Genomic DNA, 21,222 nt, shown 5'->3' with positions numbered 1-21,222 from the left:
TACTTTGATGAGTAAACGACAAACCTTTTCTCTTTATTTTATTCCAGATTTGAAACAATATTAAGCAGTGTCTCATAGCACACATCCATAGTTCACCACCTAGAGTTTTGGGTGGTATAGTTTGGGGTGGTATAGAAATATGTTAAATAAAATAAAATAAATTGAGATGGAACCTGAGTTCTCATTTGCTGAGCTCTTGAAACACAATGAAATACAATTACTTTTAAAGACTATGCTTTAACCCAGAAAATGTGGTTATATTGAGAAAGACAAAATGTGGGGCAAAGAGTTTAACAGTTGAGATACAAATAAAATAATATAATCTGGAAACAATATCCTCCAAATGTGATGATTATTCCTGATTGTAATGACCAATGGGTCCATCACAATGACAAATAGAAAAGCATGTGAAGGGATGAGCAGTAATACCTATTCCCAACAGAACATATGTGAAAGATGCCCATTTATGAGAATTCTCACAGGAGAATGTCATCTATACTTATAAATTTAAACTAGGTTATAGTATTAAGATGTGTCTTTAAAAATGGCCACTCCAAACAATCAAAAGCTTTATAAATGTCCAAAAGGAGTGAATTAATTTGCATTCCTAGTTGTTCTAAATTCATAACTTTGTGTGGATATTGTCTGCAGATTGGCTCCCAAGGATAAAACCAATCTGGACAGATATAATTTGAAATAAGGTAATTGTTTTAAGCCGTTGAGTGAGCACAGTAATGAAAGTGTTTGCATTGTGATGTATGAGACAGGCCTGCTGAGTTTATTAATCTCATATCTCTACCTGGTTTAGGTGCAGTCACAATTTTTGCCCCTTCTCATGGGCCTTTCCCCCTCCATTTAAACACACAGGAGTTAAATGAAGAATAACCTCCACAAAACATGTATAAAACTGCAGTGACAGGATGTTAGATCCTGATAGTTTGTGGTTTGCAGAAATATAATGACATGACTGGTGTCTTTAGTTGTGATGTTCTGGTCTAATAAATCAATCTAGCATTTTCTGAAATTAGGAATGTGGAAATATTGTACCTAGTTAACTTACATTCTTTAATTGTCTCTATGTGGCATCTGAATTAGTTTCCTCTGTGGATTAGCTGGATAGTATGGTGAGTGTCTTCATTAACATCAAACATCCTTACTGGCTGTCACACATAGGAGACCAATTCAGACTTCCCAGTGACAGTCATATGATTTCAAACTGGATTTGAAGAAGTCCTTGAGGCTGTTCAAACAAGCAGCCAAGCCCAGGCTTGGGCAGCCCAGCCTGGGCTTGGCTGCCCATGGGAACCAACAGGATTGAGCCCAATTCCACCCCCCCCCCAAGCCTGGGAATTTACCCCAGGCTTTAACCTGGGTTTAAAAGTGTGAGCGTGCCCTTAATCCCAGGGTTGGGGTCATGAGTGTAGGAACATAGGAAGCATAGGAACATAGGAAACTGCCATATACTGAGACAGACCATTGGTCTATCTAGCTCAGTATTGTCTTCACAGACTGGCAGCAGCTTCTCCAAGGTTGCAGGAAGGAATCTCTCTCAGCCCTATCTTGGAGAAGCCAGGGAGGGAACTTGAAACCTTCTGCTCTTCCCAGAGCGGCTTCATCCCCTGAGGGGAATATCTTGCAGTGCTCACACATCGTCTCCCATTCAGATGCAACCAGGCTGCAGGCAGCTTGTACACACACAGAGCCGGAGGCAAGAGTGCCTGGCTGAGGGATGATCCCTCAATGCACCACCCTCCTGGCATGGTGCACTGTGGGATGCTGGAGGACTTCCTCCTCTGGCTCCCTGCTCAGACACTCACCATGGTGCAGATCATGTGCTGCAGCAAGTGGCAGAGCAAATGGGGGAGGGAGAGTGTGTGTGGGGGGGAAGGCTCCTCCCTGCCTCCCCGCCCACCTTCACCAGCGGCAAACCAAGTTGTCTGTATGATCTCCTTATATTTTGTAATTGTAAATGTTTACATCCCAGGAGGTTTCCAACAATAAAAACTAAAAACAGATAGGCCATCATCAAAATGTAACTCAAATGGACATTCCAATGGGATTTGGAAGCTTTGCTCAGACAAAATATCTGAGGAATTTTAAACAATTCAAAAGAGTTTTGATAAGCAAAATTCTCAAATGGGGTTTGGCACATCCCTAGGATATCATCAGATTTTGCCAAAATGAAATGCAAAGCAAAATAAGGAACCCTGCCAGGTGAGTTGAAAAGAACACAAGAATATCTGAGGAGGAGGAAGGTGGTATGTACATCCCTATCCTTTTTCCCTCAAACTGGATTTCAGCTACTAATTGAGCTATCCATTTTATTTTTTGTCTAATGTCATCATTTCCATAAATAATGACGGGTTCATTCTTCAAAATTCACTCATTCTGGAAATTCGTATAGGCTGTACTCTTTGAATCATCTGGGGATCAAGGTTAGGACTTCCAAATGCTTACAGCTAAACCTGATTATATACTTAGCAGAAAAAGAGATGGTAAAATTAATTTCAAGTCAATAAACCAAGGGAAAAGAACATGATCATAGCTGTGTGCTACTTCTCAAAGCTATGGAATAGCATTAGCACATTGCATATGGCTATGCATGTGCTTGGTAGAAAACTTAAAAGGAGATATTGCAGAACTGAATCTTTATTTTCCTTACTAATTAATAAACATCATGCTGTGAATAACTAGTGATAATGTTCTAATAAGAAAAATCAATAAATTTGCTCCCAGGGTCATAGTTATTGATGCTGCAGAGAGAAAAATGTATATTCCATTGATCCTTTAGCAAACTTCTGACTAAAAAGGATAGGAAAGAAAGCCAATTACTGTAGTGTGCCTCTGAAAATGATAAGATTAAAAAAAGCTAATTATGTGTTTTTTAATAACGACAATTTTTGATGAAAGTGAGTCGAACAGGGGCAGCCTATGTCTTCTGCAGAGATCTATTACTTTTAACTAATTAAAATAGTTACCGTTACCTTGAAATGCTCTTAAACCAACAGACAAACAAGCAGCTCAAAAAGAGCTGTCAAATTTCAAAATTTAGCTGGATATGTAGACTATGGTCATCTAAGAAAATTAGACTGAAAAGAATTGCCATGGTTTGACGGTACGCCCATCATTATGCTTTATGTGAATTAAACTTCAATTTTTGGAAAAGAAAGGTACCATATAAATACAAGACTTACTAGGTTCTTAAACTTTGGAGTGGGTTTTTGAGAGGGCCCAATGTGATTAGCCTTTATTCTCACTACCTAGGGCTTGGTATTGCAAACTTCATTGTATCTTCCAAGAAAGAAGATAGCCCTAGAGTCAATACAAAGAGACTGAGCATGACAAAATTCCAAGGAAGAAAAAGAGAGCAGGGTAGTGTGCAAACTCCTTCTCAACTCCAGCAGAAAATCCTTTGGTTTTTTGGAGATATAATTCTTTATCTCCAAGATATAGTTCTGATCTCTACCATCCCACAATGCTCTGGAAAGAACTGTTTTGCCCTAAGATTTTCCTGTGCATTCTTTTCAGAGGACATCAGATATAAATTTCTTTTCTAATGCATTTGGGATTATTGTTCTAGATATTCGCACACAGCAGAAGTCTGTTTAAGATCTCTACATGGTCATTCATGGAATCCATGGCTGCATAGGATGTGGGCTGAATAAATCGTTCAAAAGGGAAATGGGAGATCAAAATGTCTGTGAGAAACACTGCAAATAATTTTAGCCTTGCTGTTCACTGTTTTAAGATTTATATTGGTATTCAGCTAGTTGTAGGACAGAATTCAGATTGCTACACATAGCTCATGATGATGATTTTTGCTTCTCAATCTCTAACTTGTTACTCCTAATAATCCCACTCTTTACAACCACTTCAAGCAGCTACAAACTATCTGGGGATTCTTTATCAAGCACTCATTCTTACCTTTTATCAGGCAATGATTTATAGCTTGTACTAGATCTACAGTTGATCTGGTATTCTTTGCATGTCCCTTTCCATAAAGTCTTCTGGAAAATGCCATTGTTCATACCCAAACATTTAGAACCTATAGAAATTCATGATCAAAGGAGTTTGGCTCAAGTTCTTCTCTGAGGGCAGTCCAGCCTGCCCTGAACCCCACATTGTCCATGATCGGATTCCCAGAAGCAGGAAAGCAGTCTATTATTATTATTATTATTTCTTGTTTACACAGTCAGACAGGTGTTATTGACTGGTTTGTTTTATCCAGACATCGAGTCCTTCCCAAGGACCTGGGATGGCTGAATTTTATCATCAATACTGTTGGTTATTATAGATATCATAGCAAAATATAGGCTGTTCCCAATAAAGCTGCTTTTTGTAATTGGCTGATGGTGATTTCTGTGGCCCCTATGGTGTTGAGGTGCTCTTCAAGGTCTTTTGGGACTACACCCAGGGCGCCAATTACCACTGGGATTATTTTGGTCTTTTTTTGCCACAGCCTCTCAATTTCAATTTGTAGATCTTTGTATTTTGTGATTTTTTCTATTTCTTTTTCTTCTATTCTGCTATCCCCTGGTATTGCTATGTCGATTATTTTGACTTGTTTTTCTTTCTTCTCGACTACAGTTATATCTGGTGTATTGTGTGGCAGATGTTTGTCTGTTTGTAGTCGGAAGTCCCATAATATTTTTGCATCTGCATTTTCTTCAACTTTTTCAATTTGATGGTCCCACCAATGTTTGGCTACAGGTAGCTTGTATTTTTTGCAGATGTTCCAGTGTATCATCCCTGCTACTTTGTCATGCCTTTGTTTGTAGTCAGTCTGTGCGATCTTCTTACAACAGCTGATCAGGTGGTCCACTGTTTCATCTGCTTCTTTACAAAGGCGGCACTTGCTGTTTGTTGTGGATTTTTCTACTTTTACTCTTATTGTATTTGTTCTTAGCACCTGTTATTGTGCAGCCAGTATTAAACCCTCTGTTTCTTTCTTCAAGTTGCCATTCTTAAGCCATTGCCAGGTCTTGGTGATGTCTGATTTTCCACTTATATTGTGCAAATATTGACCATGCAGGGGCTTCTTTTTCCATCTTTCTGCTCGGTTCTTGACTTGTTCTTTCTTGTAGGCCTGCTTTCTTTCATTGGTGTTGAATAGTTTCTTGTTCTTGACCATTTTAAGTGCATCTTCTTCACTGTCCTTGATATATTCTTCAAGGCCTCTTTTCTCTTCCTCTACTGTTTGATGGACTTGCAGCATTCCTCTTCCACCTGAGCTGCGAGGGAGGTAGAGCCTATCTACATCACTGCAGGGGTGCAGAGCATGATTGATGGTCATGATTTTCCTGGTCTTACGATCCAGCGTCTCTAGCTCAGCCTGGGTCCAGTCTATTATTCCTGCAGTGTATCTGATAACAGGTATAGCCCAGGTGTTTATGGCTTGTATGGTGTTCGCGCCATTGAGTTTGGACTTGAGGATTTTTCTAACTCTCCTGATGTATTCACTTCCAATTTTTCTTTTAACTTCAGTGTGTGCGATGTTATCAGCCTAGAGAATGCCCAAGTATTTGTATGTTCTTTCTCTTCCAGGTTCTTGATGTTGCTTCCATTGAGTAGTTCTGTTCCTTCTGTTTTTGTCATTTTTCCTCTGTTCATTATTAATGCAGCACACTTGTCTAGTCCAAACTCCATTGCTATATCGCTACTGAATATACGGACAGTGTTTAGCAGTGATTCGATTTCTGACTGGGACTTTCCATACAACTTCAGATTGTCCATGTTCAGCAGATGGTTGATTTGACTTGATGTTTTAGATGTTTGGTACCCGAGGCCTGTTTTGTTTAGTATTTGTGAAAGTGGAGTCATGGAGATTACAAACAACAGAGAGGATAGTGAGTCCCCTTGGAAGATGCCTCTTCTAATGCTAACCTGTCCAAGTGCCTTGCCATTGATTGTTAACTGTGTACTCCACATGCTCATTGCTTTTTAAAAATAAATATCTTAATGTTCTTGCTGACACCAGTTGTTTCTAAACATTTTAATATCCATGTGTGAGGCAATGAGTCAAAGACTTTCTTGTAGTCAATCCATGCAACACTTAGATTTGTTTTTCTTTTCTTGCCATTTTAATAAATCATTTTGTCAATCAGAAGCTGGTCTTTTGTGCCTCTGGTGTTTGGGCAATTTCCTTTCTGTTCAACTGGAAGCTGTTTGTTAGTTAATAAGTGTTACATTACTTCATCTGCTATAATTCCAGTTAATAATTTGAACATGGTTGGCAGGCAGGTTATCAGTCTATAATTACTTGGAACTACACCTTTTGCCAGGTCTTTCATGAAAAGATGAGTTTTCCCATTTGTTAGCCAATATCACCTCCTTGCAAAATGTGAATGAACTGTTTTGGTAGTTGTTTATGAAGGCTTGTTAGGTGTTTAAGCCAAAAGCCATGCTGTTCATCACTGCCTGGTGCAGTCCAATTTTTAATTTTCTTTGCGCTTTCACTTATTAATTCTGGTGTTATTATTAGATCTTGCATTTGTTGGTTACATTTTCCAACCTCTTTTACCCAGCCTGCTTTTTTATTATAATCTATTGGATTGTCCCATAATTTTCCCCAGAATCGCATTGTTTCTTGTTTATTTGGTGTTTATATGTTTCTTGCAGTTTCTCCTTCTATGCTTTGGTAGAAATGTCTCTGATTCGACTGGAATTGGAGATTCTGCCTGTGTTGTGTAATTCTGGCTTCGTATCTGCTAATCTTCTTTGACACTGCTGTTATTTGCTGCTTTATTATTTCCAGGACTTCTCTAATTTTCCTTGAATCTAGGTGCTATTTTTGGATCAGATACTATTTGGTGTTTTTATTCTTCAGCTTCTTATCTTTCATATCTTTCAGTTTACTAGCATCTGATCTAAGCCTGGTGATTTTATTTTCTAATCTAATCTTCCATTTAGGTGATGTACTACTTTCTTTTTTAACAGGTCCACTGATCTTGTGTTCGAGCTCTTGTGTTGTTATTGTTGCTGTACTGTACATTAGTTGGTTTGTTTCTTGCAAATTATTAGTTGTTATTTCTGCAAGTGCAGCATTGACATCTTTTAATGCCGGAGCAAGTTGTTTTTTGGCAACTGTTTTTAGCGCTGGAAGATGAACCCTGGTGGTTGTTTGGTTCATTTGCTCAGTTATTTTTTGCTTTAGTTCTTGTTGCTTTTCTGTTAAACGGCATTCAGGTTTTTGAGGTGAAGGCAAAGGGGAGGTTGCCTGGTTTTGATTTTGAAACAGTTCCGCGGCAGTGGCATCTTCTATTTCCAACACCTCCTCCACCTGCATCTGAGCAACCTCTTCAGAATCATTTGGTGGTAATTCTTCTTCCATATTTTGATCCTGTGTTGCTCTTTGCAGTTCTTCCAGCTCAACTTCTGTGAATAGTTTATTTCTTATGATGAATCTTCTCTGGTCTGCTAGCCTTTGTTCTGTTATTTCTATATCTGGATGCTTCTTTTTCCAAATTATTTTTTTATTAGTCATTATTATTATTAGTTATTATTATTTCTTGTTTACACAGTCAGACAGGTGTTATTGACTGGTTTGTTTTATCCAGACATCAAGTCCTTCCCAAGGACCTGGGATGGCTGAATTTTATTATCAATGTTGTTGCTGTTATTATAGATATCGTCACAGAATATAGGCTGTTCCCAGTAAAGCTGCTTTTTGTAATTGGCTGATGGTGATTTCTGTCGCCCCTATGTTGTTGAGGTGCTCTTCAAGGTCTTTTGGAATTGCACCTAGGGCGCCAATTACCACTGGGATTATTTTGATCTTTTTCTGCCACAACCTTTCTATTTCAATTTGTAGATCTTTGTATTTTGTGATTTTTTCTATTTCTTTTTCTTCTATTCTGCTATCCCCTGGTATTGCTATGATGATTATTTTAACTTGTTTTTCTTTCTTCTCAACTGCAGTTATATCCGGTGTATTGTGTGGCAGATGTTTGTCTGTTTGTAGTCGGAAGTCTCATAATATTTTTGCATCTTCATTTTCTACCACTTTTTCTATTTTATGGTCCTACCAATTTTTGGCTACAGGTAGCTTGTATGTTTTGCAGATGTCTGATTTTCCAGTTATATTGTGCAAATATTGACCACGCAGTGGTCTCGGTTCTTGACTTGTTCTTTCTTGTAGGCCTGCTTTGTTTCATTGGTGTTGAATAGTTTCTTGTTATTGACCATTTTAACTGCATCTTCTTCACTGTCCTTTATATATTCTTCAAGGCCTCTTTTCTCCTCCTTTACTCTTTGATGGACTTGTAGCAGTCCTCTTCCACCTGAGCTGCGAGGAAGGTATAGCCTATCTACATCACTGCGGGGGTGCAGAGCATTATTATTATTATTATTATTATTTTGTTAATGTTATCAGTAATTTGGCATTCCTGGTGTCTTAAATATAAAAAAGAACCAGAATGGTTCCAGAAGGACCACACTAGCATAAAGGCAGCCTGAAAGTATCACCAGCTATATAACCAGGCTTAAAGCTGATACAGATTGATAAGCACATGAGTTCTGAATGAACATCCCAGCTCAGAGGAGTTTTCTGAGGCTGGCACAATGGGAATTGTTGGGAGAAAAATCAAGGTCAACCAGACACCTCCCTTTTGCAAGAATTAAAAACACATCCCTTGGGTAATGTATGAGAATCACTGTTGGAAGTCAATATTAATTTATGTGTAGAGTTAGGAAATGAATGTAATTGAATGTAAAAGTTTTTGTAAAATCTAATAAAAATTTAAGAGTGGGGGGGGAACCTCACTGTCCACTAGGGATGTGCAAACAGGTTCAACATTGAACGGGTTCGATGTGGAACTAGTTTGGTACAACAGTTCAGAGTCGAACCAAACCACCCCCTGTTTGGTCTGACCCCGGACCAACACTCCACCCCCCCAGCCATTCAGGGGGTTCATTTTTAAAAAAAAATAGTATTTGCCACCTCTGGGGAGCTTCTCTGAGGCTGGGGGGGCAGTCCACGTAGGTTCCCCCTCCCCCTGCCAGCCTTCCTCATCCCCATAATGCCAGCCATGCAGGGGCCTATTGAACATGTGCGGTGGCCTATAAAATGGCTGCCGCAAGAGGGGAAAGGCCAAAAAGGGCTGAAGATGCCCACACTGGGTGATTTTGGACATGAGAAAGGGCGGCGGGGAAGGGGAACCCGCCTGGACACAACAGCCCCATGGCCTCAGAGACGCCCCCTGGAGGGGGTAAGTATTAAAAACATTTTTTAAAAATATGTATTTACGAAACCCCTGAACTTAACCGGGGGGGGAGTTCAATGGGGGCAAAACTGAGCTGGCCCAGTCATTCAGGTCCAGTTCAGACTCAAACCAAACCAGGCCAGCTGGTTTTGTGCGCACCCCTACTGTCTACTAGCAACAAAATAAACTAGGTAATAGGGCCTCATGCCTTGCTTTTGTGCTCTGAAACAACAGAATAGAGAGAAGGAGCCTTGGCTAATCATGACTTTGTCTCTAAGCTATGAAGGGTCCTTTAATGCATGGACCCATACCTATTCCTTTCCAAGGATATGATGCCTCTATAAAGACAAGTCGTCGTCCCCCCCCACACACACACCCAATTGTGTGCACTTGCAGACTACACAACATGTTCTGGATCTCTTTGGACACCTCTATGCACCTCAAGTTTAGCAGGCTCTGCTTTACCATATGTTCAAGCTTATGGTTGAAGGACTGGCAGCCATAAGCTCAAGCTGCCTTTCCATTGCACCAAAAGGCTCACTAACTCAACCCATTCCCTGCAACTTCCATTGCTGAGCCTTTCTTTAAGTGAGTCAGAGTGAGTGTTTTCTTCCTGAAGTGCCCATAACCCTCAATTACCTCCATAACCCAAAGGAATAGTCTTTTCACCTTCTTCCACCCAGAGGACAATAACAAGTTTGCAGTCAAAGCACACTAGCTTTGACCAGCTCAGACACATAAGTTAGATAAATTGATTGTGAGTCTATTTTCTTCAGTTTCTCTATCACCCTCCCTTTCTTTCTCCCATCCCTCTATGCTAGGATCATTTCTAGCTTCCATTAGCTAGAAACTAAGAAAACTCCATTAGCTAGAAACTTACTGCTTAAGGTTGAACATCTTGTAACCTCATTGAGAGGTTACCAACGACTGCTTTAATCTTGTGTGTTTCTGTTCTTTAATAAACGTAACCCTTGTTTTTCTTTTTTAAAAAAAAACAACAAACTTGTTTTGAGTCCCTTGCTCCCCTTCAAATACTTTAATTCTGACCTGACTTTACCCACAACCAGCTTTCTAGCTACCTTACAAAACATTGCTGTGTGCACATTTGCACTCAGTTCAAGTTAATCTCCCCACACAAGCCAAAAACAGAGTCCCACAGTATGATAACAAATATACACCTGAGCAAACATGGTAACAGAATGTAAAACTAGACATTAGTCACCAACCCACATTTCTAAACACCTGGTTGATGCTTTGCTACAAAGCAGTATCAGGAGGGAACTATTTTCAGAGGGAAAGAAATAGTTGGGAAATGGAATGCTTAACTCTTCATGCATCTGCCTCTTTCCCGTGCAACTTCTCTTCCAAACTTATTGGCCCTAACTAAACTCCAGGGCCATGTCTCAGTCACCATGCTTAACTCTCTTCCACTGAAATCACCAAGGATTAAAAGAATCATCATCATCAGGTTTATTTGTGGTCATAGACCAAAATTGAGGATTAAAAGTACTTAATTGTTCTTGGTTCAGGTGCTTAATTTATTATAGCAAGTCTGAAACCTTAAGTAAGTAAATCCTACTTACTTGTTTGTTTGTTTAAAGTATTTATATCTTGCCCCTTCAGTGAGGGATGTACAAAAGAACTCAACCACAAATCAATTTGGGTCAAATCGGGGGTGATTTGATTATTCTACTCCAAATTGAATCACCCTGAAAAAAGCAGCCAGATTCAGGGTAGAATAGATTCACCCCTAATTCAACCCAAATTGATCCAGGTGCCATTTTGAGGCCTGTTTTGCTGGGGAAATAGGCCTCAAAATGGTGAGGTGAGCTGGTTTATCAATTGGGATCAGTAGAGCAGCTATCTGAGTTAGGCTGATATGCCAAATCTGGAGTGGAGGGCTGATATGCCCGTTGATACCAATTGGTATACCAACTCTCCTGGTTTTCCGGGAAGAGTTGGTCTACCAATTGGGATTAGGGATGTGCACAGAACCAGTTTGGCCGGTTCGGTTTGAGTCCAAACTGGGCTCAAATCAAACTGGGCAAGTTCAGTTTGGGCACACCAAATTAGGGGCCTGGCTCGGCTTGAATTCAAGAAGGTTTGGGCCCAGTTCAGGGGTTCCAGGGATGGGGTTTTTGTCTGTGTTTGTTTTAAAAAAGAAGCAGACTTACCACCACTGAGGCCCTCAGGAGGGTCTGTTGGCAGTCATGGGAGCATCTCTTGCAGTTCCGCCACCCACTGCCAGCCTCTCCCCAGTATCCCCTGGGCCATTTTGGGCCATTTCCAGGCTGTTCCAGCCCTTTCTGTGGTGGGGGAGGCCATTTTGGGTGCTGTCGCCATGTGCCCTGACCATTTCCAGGGCCAGGTCATAACCTGCAATATGACCTCCAAAATGGCCACAGCCACCTCAGAAAGAGATGGAACGACCCAAAAATGCCCCCCAAACAGCTCTAAACAGCCCTTAGAAGACTGGGAGAGGCTGAAGGGGAACCACCGGAGACCCCCATGGTTGCAGCAGCACTCCCCGCAAAGCTGCTGAACATGGTAGCAAGGTTAAAAAAATATTATTTTAGACTGTAGAACCACCAAGCTTGTCACTGAGCTGGCCCAGGGGGTTCAGCTCAGCCTTGAGATGAACCAAGCCTGGTCCGGCTTGAGGGCAAGCCCTTGAGTTGAACCAGTTAGATGTTGAACCGGCTCGAGGTCAAGCTGGTTTGTGCATCTCTAATTGGGATCGGCTCCACTCCAGACTTGGTCCTCTATCCTGCCTCAGAGAGTTTATCTACCCATTGATTCCAATGGGTAGACTAGCTCTTCCCACCATTTTGAGGCCAATTTTCCCAGCAAAATGGGCCTCAAAATGGCACCCAATTCACCCGAATCAATTTGGGTTAAATTGGGGTATTTCATTGTTGCAGCTGGCCAAGCCAGCTACTTTTGGGGTCTGTGATTCAATTCAACCTCAAATTGCATCACAGGAATTGGTTCGTGCACACCCCTACCTTCAGTGCACTACTGCTCAGGATGATGTACAACAGGCCTGCTCAACTTAGGCCCCCCCAGCTGTTTTTGGACTACAACTCCCACAATCCCCAGCCATAGTGGCCAATAGCCAGGGATTATGGGAGTTGTAGGCCAACATCTGCAGGAGGGCCGAAGTTGAGCAGCCCTGATGTACAACATTAATAAAATAGATATGGGATAAATATATGGGATAAATATATTATCCAAATATGGGATAAAAAATTAATAAGGTTACAAATTTAAAAGACCAGGTTAAAACCACAATTAAAATAAGTTTTAAAACTGAAATTAAAAGTTATCATAAAAAGCTAAAAACTAAGAAACCTATCAGACACAAGAAGAGGATAAGTTATTTAAAAGCCTGTCTAAAAAGATGTGTCTTCAGTTGTTTCTTAAAACTCTGAGGGAGCATGGCAAGCTCTTCCAAGAGGGCTTTCCAAAGTCCGTGGGCCAAAACCAAAAAGGCCCTGTCTCTAGTCCTTGCAAATTGACTTTCCATTAGTGGAGGGTCCATGAGGAGGGCCTGAGATGCTGAATGGAGGGCCCTGGCAAGTTCATATGGGTGAATGCAATCCAACAGGTACCCCAGTCCCAAGCCATGTAGGGCTTTAAAGGTTAAGACCAGCACTTTGAATCTAGCCCAGAACTGGACCAGTAACCATTGAAGCTGATGTAGGATGGGTGTAATAGTCATGAAGCAACTTGCGCCCATGAAAATCTTAGCAGCAGCATTCTGGACCAGCTGAAACTTCCAAAACATCTTCAAGGGCAGCCTGATGTAGAGTGCATTGCAGTAGTCCAATCTGGATATCACCAAAGCATAAGTGTCTGAGGTCAAGTCCAAATTCTCCAACTAGGGTTACAGCTGGTGTACTAGCCACAGCTGGTAAAAAGCACTTCACACTGCTGCCACCTGTGCCTCCAAGGACAGCCTCAGGTCCAGAAGTACTTCCAAGCTGTGGACTTTGTTTTTCAGGGGGAGTGTGACCACATCCAAAATCAGATTTACCTCACTACTCATTTGATCAGTTTTATCAACACAGAGCATATCTGATTTATCTAGATTAAACTTCAGCTTGTTTGCCCCGATCCAGTCCAGGACAGCCTCCAAACCCCGATTCAGAATACCCATTGCTTCCACGGTGTCTGCTGACTACAAACTCCAAATTGTTGGACTGGATGGAGAAAGAAAACATTCTAGAACAGGAACAAGCGGGGTTCAGAAAAGGTAGATATGTGATGGATCATTGTTTGGTCCTCCAATGTTTAATAGAGAAATACGTTGAGGGCAGAAAGGCGCCGTTATATGTCGCCTTTATAGACTTTAAGAGTGCCTTTGACTCAATATCCAGGGATGCTCTGTGGGAGAAATTTGCAAACTCTTCTATTGACAAGAGATTGCTATCTCTAATATATAAACTCTACAAGAACACGAGTCTGAGAGTAAAATGCGACCACAATGGCCAATTATCCAGAGAGATCCCTGTAGAAAGGGGGGTCCGGCAGGGATGCATACTAGCCCCAGCTCTTTTCAATTTCTATGTAAACAGTCTAATCACCCGTCTATGGCAAGTTGAAACTCACGCGCCAAAGATAGGGGACAGGTGTTTACCTATCCTGATGTATGCAGATGACACAGCCTTATTGTCACAGACCAGAGCTGGTCTAAAAAGAGCGTTAGAATGCTTGAGTCTGTTCTGCAAGGAGGAATTTTTGGAAATCAACTACTCCAAAACTAAAATCGTGAGATTTGCAAAGAAGCAATGGGTTTTTAGATGGTCCATAGGTGGTGCCAGAGTAGAGCAGGTGAAGTCTTACAGATACCTGGGGGTGGTGTTTCAGTTTAATGGCGGTACCTCTATGCACATCAGTGCCGCTAAATTGAATGCCACTTGATCTTCCATGGCAATCAGGAAATTTTTCTGGGCACAAGGTGGTGGCTATATTCCAGCAGCTAATAAAGCCTTTCAGGCTAAAGTGATACCTCAGCTGCTATATGGGATTCAGGTTAGACCGCCAAAAGACTTACAAGCTTTAGAAAAAGTACAATCGGGCTTTCTGAGATCACTATTGGGGGTACCAAAATGCGTCCCAAACTCCTTAATACGGCTGGAAACTGGACTATGGAAATTGGAGACCAGGGCCTGGCTGCTCATTATCCTGTATTGGATTAAGACTTATCTTTACCCGACAGGACTTATACCTCATCTCCTTGCCGCTACCCCACAACCCCGTTGGTGTATGACAGTTGAGGAAAGACTCCAGAAGATGGGCTTCTGCCCAGCACAATTGTTAGAACAGGGCGAGTCAACAGCAAGATCCCTAGTTAAACAAAGGCATAGGGACATACATTTCCAGGAGGAAAGGGCCTCTGTAAATAGACCGCTACAATTCCTAAGCACCAAGAAAGACTGGGTCACAGCCTCTTATTTCTATACAATCTATTCACCAAAGCCGCGCTGGGCGTTTACAAGAGCTCGCTTGAATGCTTTACCCTCAGCGATGCTAGTAGGGAAATTTGAGAGAAAACCCTATGAGGAGAGACTATGCCTTTGCGGAGCTGCTCCTGAAACATTGTCGCATTCACTGTTACATTGCCCACTTTATACTGATAAAAGAGATTTATTTTTATCTCAGTATCTGAAAGATCTCCAAAGCCACTCAGTGGAGACAATTCTTATATGCTTATTAGAAGACAGGGACCCAACAATATCCCTGGCGGTTGCTAAATTTTGTTATACATTGACCAAACTAAGAGAAGCTAGAGCACAGCAATCGGTTACTGTCAAAGATTCCTGATTTTATATATTTGATGACATTTTAGACTTTGTTTCCATTATTGTTTTCTCTTTTTACTGTGTATATTCTGTGTATATTGATGTTTGATCTAAGATCGTAAATAAACTAAACTAAACTACCATGTATTTATTTATTTGCTTGTTTGTTCAATTTTTTTACCACCTTTCATAAGACATCCCAAGGCAGTTTACAAAAGTTAAAATACAATAAAACTCCATAAAAATCACATGTGAACCTTAAAATCATAACCATAACACACACACACACACACACACACCCCAAACAGAAGCAGGAAAGCTGAGAGACCCGGAAGCCCCTAAGGGGCAGAAGCCTGTACAACCACAGATGTCAAAGAGCAAAGATTCACTAGAAGAGCATTCCAGAGCCTGGGAGCAACAACAGAGATGGCTCTGTCCATCATGCATGACAATTTAGCCTCTCTCAACATCAGCACACAAGCTGCAATAACTGAAAATAATCCACCACAATCATACCAGGTGGTTGTAAAGGCACGTCTCCTGGAAATACTAAAGTCCTGAAGCCCACATCGGCACCAATGCAAGTGATTTTATCTGTGAAGTGACAAGAAAAGTGGTCACAATAGGCTGCTGATGGTCCTTCCCCTGTCAAAGGAGGGCCTTTGTGAAACAGTGATGTTACCACATGAAACAGTCCACTGTCCTCCACTGTGCAGACACAATGGAGGCGGAGAAAAAAATGGGAGGTGGATGGTTTATTCACCACCCCCATGGAGTAGTCCCTAAAATGGGCTCTAGCCTGTGTTTGGTCAGATTCATTGTGGGTCTCCCTCCAGAGTTGTTCTAGTTGTCATCCAAGTTGTTTCATCACCCTAAGCTATGAGGATAACCAAGGAATGGAACAGGCTCCACCAAGCCAGAGAGGGTGTTTAGGAGTGACTATGTCAATAGTCTGGGCTGTCTCCATATTCCAGAGATTCACTAGAGCCTTGACAGAGTCACCAGTTCTGGACACTGGAAACTCACCAAGGGCTGTTTGGAAACCAAAAGGATCCATAAGCCTTCAGGGACAGTCCATTATAATTAGACCACCACCCCTGCAGAGGTCCAATCAAGCAGTCAAACAAAACACCACCAGATGATGATCTGTCCATGACAAAGGAGTTATATCAAATTCCAACACCTGCAGATCATTCAGTTCCAGGTTGGCAAAAACCAGATCCAGCATATGCCCCATGACATGAGTAGGACCCGATATTAGTTGAGATAGGCCCATGGTTTTCATGGTGGGCATGAACTCCTGAGCTGCTCCTACTACGGGGGCCTCAACATGTACAATGAATTCACCAAGACATTAAGCCTAGGGAAACCCAACACTACCTCTGAGACCAACCCCGCCAGTTGAGGCAGAGAGACAGAGGTGCAGCGGGGTGGTCAATACACCAACAAAATCCCAAACCTATCTTGTAGACCCAACCTCAGGGACAAACACACAGATATTGCTTAATAGGGCATCTGGAAAGGGGAATGGACTCATGATAGATGACCACAAATCCTCCTCCCTGACCCTCAAGGCATGGCTGCTGTAGGATCATAAAACCTGGAGGGCAGAGCTGGAAGAGACCCACTCTACCAAGCTCGCCCAACCAGGTCTCATTCACACATACTGTATACCAGGTCAGCATGCTCATCCACAATTAAATCATGGATGGGAGATGTTTTTGCATTTACTGACCTGGCATTCAACAGCAGAATCCTAATCCTTGCAGAAGTGTTTTCCAATAACTCCCTGGAGCTGCAAGATTGGGATAAGAGCCAGAAAAAGGGAATAGACCTCAGTTGCCTTGATCATTTCCCCCTGTAAAGGCCTGCCCAACTCCCACTGCCATATCTCCCTGTGCCCACCACCCAAGAAATTGCTGACCCCAGACTAGCCCCAGTTCCTCACTCTCACAGGCACATCTAAGCACCTACTCCCACAGATGGACAGAGTTCAGAAAGGCAGAGTTTAAAGAGTTTCCTCAGGCCATGCAAATCTCAGGTTCTTTTGTTCCCAGAACATCAAGAAAAAACAAGCTTCAAACTAGACACTGCAAGCTTCTAGCCATCCAAAGTCTGAACATTCCCCACAGTTCCTTTCATGCCATAGGCTGCTCAGGCAGGACTAGAGCCCTTGCATTCTCGCCAAGAGGCTCATGCCTGTGCCTCCAGGTGATCTCTTATACCTGCCAAGGGGGAGGGGCAGAGCAAACAATTCAGGGCTCCACCCACAGCTGCCACTTCCCACTCTTCCCCCACAACTCTGCCTCCAGGTGATCTCTTGTACCTGCAGAAGGGGAGGGGCAGAGCAAAATTAAATGATAGTTAAAGCTAGGTGTCATCTGCATATTTATGACACCACAGCCCACACCCATGGATGACCTCCCCTAGTGGTTTCATATAGCTGTTAAACAGCATAGGGGACAGAATGAATCCCTGTGGCATCTCATAGACCAAAGCCCAATGGGTGGAGCAGATGTCCCCCAGCACCACCTTCTGAATATGATGACCCTCCAGGCAGGAACAGAGCCACCGTATTACAGTGCCCCCAAGTGCCAACCCAGAGAGACTATCCAGAAAGATACCTAGGTCAATGGTATCGAAAGCTGCTGAGATGTTGAGGAGAAGCAACAGAATCACACTCCCTGCTTGCAGCCCGTACTGACACAAACACGAGCACCTAGAGCACCCCCCACCCAGGAATCCCCCAGTTGTGTGGGTGCATGGCTTGATCACCACTGCGGCTTAGAGCGGTTGTCTGGGGGAAGGTAGGTTGTGTGCGGACGTATAAATTAGTACCTCTGTGTTATTTGGAAATTTACCAAAGAAGCTGAATGGTCAAATCACCTAAAGATGTTGCCATTTTAAATACCTATATCTATTCTGCTGTATTTTGGCGGAATAAACTGTATGGTTTGGTTTCATGAATTATATGTTAAGTGTGGTTCATGTGATATGCAGGGTAATGTTTTCTCATTAATGGATTAACCTGTGAACCCTTAAAGATAAGGCTGTTACTAACTGAGTTTCAGTTTGGTAATCTGTACCTTAGTTAGCCGCAAAAGGGAACTATAAACTGCCAATCGTAATGTAATTCAGTATCCTCTTCAGTTTCTGAACTATCAAACTATAAATAGCTTCTGCTTCTCCCTATTTAGATACCTGTTCTGCCAACCTGCTAACTTTTCCTCTTAACCACTGCATTGTTATTGCTCTTCAGTGGTACCATTTGGGGACAGAAGGGAGCAGTCATAAATTCCCTATGTGTCTGAGGGCCAGACTGGAGTGACTTTAAATACATCATTGGCCCTAACATGCTTGCTTAAATAGCACTCGTGGAAAGACTGGTTTGAACTGGGATCACAGCAGGGTGTGTGTGTGTTTTAAAACCCTATACCCTGCCACGATGATGAGAATTGGGGGTGGGGGTAGTAAACATGCTAGTCTAGTTTACTCTTCCGATAATTACATCTTTAGCCAGTTCACTGCTTCTGTGAGTGACTAATGTAAGCCTTATAAACAATTAAATGAGACTATATATCTAAACATACATACGGTACTAGGAAGTACCACTGAGATTAGTGGAATTATGCTGGCACAGTCATGTATTCCAAACCCACACTTTGCCTTGATTTTTCATTTGGATATTGGTCTGGAGAGGGATGCATCCAGGCAGACATTTGATAGGTGCAATTTCCCTAATCTCTTCCTAGAGATGCCCCTGATGAATTTCTGCCTGGTGCATCTCTGATCAAGGCAAAGTGTGGGTGCATGGATCCTCATTTCTAAAGCCATCATCATGTACAAGACTGTACAAAGTCTTTACAGCATATATGGTGTGGCAATTCCTAAACTTGCAATTTCATTCTTTTTAGAGTACGAGTAGAAATGTAAAGAATCTAACTCTCATATTAAACCAAAGGTTTTGAGATTATTGAATTTACTTATGATATGCTAATGATTTTGAAACTTTCTTCCAGAGTATTCTGGGTCCTTTGGAAATCTTCAAAGCTGCTTTAATTAGCAGATCAGCAGAGATGGGCTGTATCTAAAATACAGGTATTTGAAATACATATTTTCAATACTTTTGTATTTTGTACCTAAAATACTTTTCAGAAAGCATTTTGTATCTAAAATATATTTGCTCAAGTATTTTGTATTGTTAAAATACATTGCCGAAACCAAAATACATCTCAGCCAAGCATTGCTTTGCTTTCTTGCTTCAGGAGCTGCCTTTTTATTGCAAGCAGGCAGCCCATTGGCTTCCAAGCATCCTCATGTGTGTGCTGTGTTCCTCCCTCTCTTCCCTCTGAAGTCTGAATAGCTTACTCTACTGCTGACTGGTCAGGCAGCCAAGTTTGAAAATCAAAGGGAAAAGAGAGAGTGACTGTCCCTCTGAGAAAAATGGGAAATGAGGGGTGAGGGTGGAATGGGAATCAGAGGTGCGCTTACCCCCGGACCTTGGGGCACCAGTCCATGGACTCCAATGTCTGGGGGTCCTCAAAATGTCCAGGGAGGCCTCCTGCTGCTACCCCTTGCCTGCCCCGCCATGCTGAACTTTACCTTGTAGTTGCTATGTATGTGGCCAGGGGGTGGGAGGTGAGCCGAACAGGCCTCCCAGAATGGTGGGCGCACCAGCTGTTGGGCCATTCTGGCTGACCCAATAGCCCTTGAGAACTGCGTGATGCTCCAGCATGCCTGCACAGTGGGAATCAAGCACTGCAAGCCCGTGATGCCTGCTTGGATCCCCCACCCCCAGCTGCACACATGGCAGCTACAAGGCAAAGATCGCCATGACAAGGGCAGGGCGGTGGCAATAAGGCCTGCCCTGGACATTTTCTGGCCCCCGCAAAAGGCAGGTTTCTCCTCACACTTTTTTACTTTAAAATTTTTAAAGGGGGGCTCGTGGTGGCAGGGCATGAGGGGGGGCTCCAAAGCCCTTCAGGTCCAGGAGCCAAAATTACCTTAGTGTGCCACTGATGGAACTCCAAGGGTGGGAGCAAGAAGGAGAAGTTCCCCGCCCCCCGTGTTCCCTCTAAAAGGGATTCCCAGATGTTGTTGACTATAACTCTCAGCATCCCATCAAGCCTTTGCTTGAGGATTATGGAAGCTGTAGTCAACAACATCTGGGAATCCCTTTTAGAGGGAACACTGGCCCCCACCCAGATTTTAGATGCGAGAGAACTCCCTACCTCACAGCTCACTTGCTTTCAAGTTCCTTTGTCTCATTAGCTGCAATGCTGCAACTAGAAACCTGACCTGACCTGAAAGGTTGTAAATTTGCAACTTGCCTATCCCTTAGGCAGGTTATTTTGCAGAGTAGTTTACAAATATCTCCCTGTCTGTGTCTCCTATTATTTACTGTGGCTGACTGATGGTAGCAAATTTCCATTTCTTTCCTCTCTGTGAAACAAAGTATCAGCATACTCTGTCTGAAGATTATCTTTAGAGAGCTTTGTGTTCAGATTGCTGGAGGGTATTCAGAGTACTTAGCTGTCTTTCCAGCTTACCTGGCTGTGGCGGGAGTGGGACACATTGAGACAATTCTCATGATCACCAAGAGTGGGCAGGGAGGGAGCGGGGGAAGGCTGCCTTTAACACCCCTTTCCCCCAGATGACCAACCCCTGGGCCTTTGGCATGCCTTCCATGTGCCCTGGGGAGTGAGGAGTGATATGTGGCTGGAACTCATTTTGGCTGACACATATCCCATAGTGCACCATGCATAGTGCATTGGGGTTCCCCCATCTCTGTGTCTCCTCGGGCTGCAAACGATACCTGGCAGCCAGGTTAAGGGTGCTAACAGTCCAGTTTAGTAAGGGGGACAAGCTGCATGACAGCACCAAGAACCATGAGGGTCCTAACACTTCACATGACCAGCCTAACCAGGCTGGGCTGCCCTAGCCTGGGTTAGGCTGGTCATAAGAAAACTGTGGGACACACAGAGCAATAAAAGAAATCAAGGAGATTAAAAGCTTCTTTAGTTTTAAAAGCCATCTTTTTCCTCACAACAGCCTGTAAAGTGGGTCACGTTGAGAGAGAGAGAGAGAGAGAGGCCCTATCCACCCACAGCACAGTACCTCTAGTGACTGTCGCTGGTGTCTATCTTATGTTTCTTTTTAGATTGTGAGCCCTTTGGGGACAGAGATCCCTTTCTTTCTTTCTTTCTTTCTTTCTTTCT

Source organism: Hemicordylus capensis, chromosome 3 (assembly GCF_027244095.1).
Source record: "Hemicordylus capensis ecotype Gifberg chromosome 3, rHemCap1.1.pri, whole genome shotgun sequence".
NCBI lineage: Eukaryota > Metazoa > Chordata > Lepidosauria > Squamata > Cordylidae > Hemicordylus > Hemicordylus capensis.
Note: the sequence above shows the minus strand (reverse complement) of the source record.